Source organism: Ovis aries, chromosome 14 (genome assembly GCF_016772045.2).
Source record: "Ovis aries strain OAR_USU_Benz2616 breed Rambouillet chromosome 14, ARS-UI_Ramb_v3.0, whole genome shotgun sequence".
Lineage (NCBI taxonomy): Eukaryota > Metazoa > Chordata > Mammalia > Artiodactyla > Bovidae > Ovis > Ovis aries.
This window is the reverse complement of record NC_056067.1, coordinates 24,174,842-24,175,530: the sequence shown is the minus strand read 5'-3', so window position 1 is coordinate 24,175,530 and position 689 is coordinate 24,174,842.

The following is a 689-nucleotide window of genomic DNA, read 5'->3' as shown; positions in this document are numbered from 1 at the left end:
TTTTCGGAGGAATTGGCCAAGCAAGACTTTCCTGTTCTGATTTACATAAGAAGCTGATGATTAACTCTTGAGTGCAGGGTTGGGTGGGGGGAGGGGAGCGTTTGGAGATAATTCACAGGATGGTAGAGGCAGAAAGTACATTTGGGAACTTTTGGGTGCATCTCAACTCAGATGCCTACAGAGGCTAGGAAGGCAGCAAACAAGCAGTGAATGAAGCTGGCCAGGAGAGACAATAGAGAATGGTGGGGACCGCGGAAACCAGACAGCACATGCTCTGTTTAAAGGGGCAATGACTACCCCACTCCAGTAAACTTTTAGTTCATGGTACTGTAGGTTGGCCAAACTAGAAGTCTATGATACTTCTCAATTCTTAAATGTGGCCTCAATTGAAAAAAAAAAATCACCATGTGAGCCCAAAAACATTTCTACTGGCTTGAGTTGTGTTGTGGATGAAGACTCTGCAATCCTAATCTAGATCCAGCCTCCCCACAGTAAATATAAAGAGACAAACCTAGGGAGTGAAATTATTATAAGCCGTTCTGTTGGGACCAGTCATCAGCATTCTGGATTCTTGTTGCAGTACTGGTGGGTCACGGATGATCCAGTTCAGAATCCAGGATCATCACCATCCTGCCCCTCACAGGCTCCATGCCTCACATACGGTTAAGGACTCAGGATAGAGCTTCCCA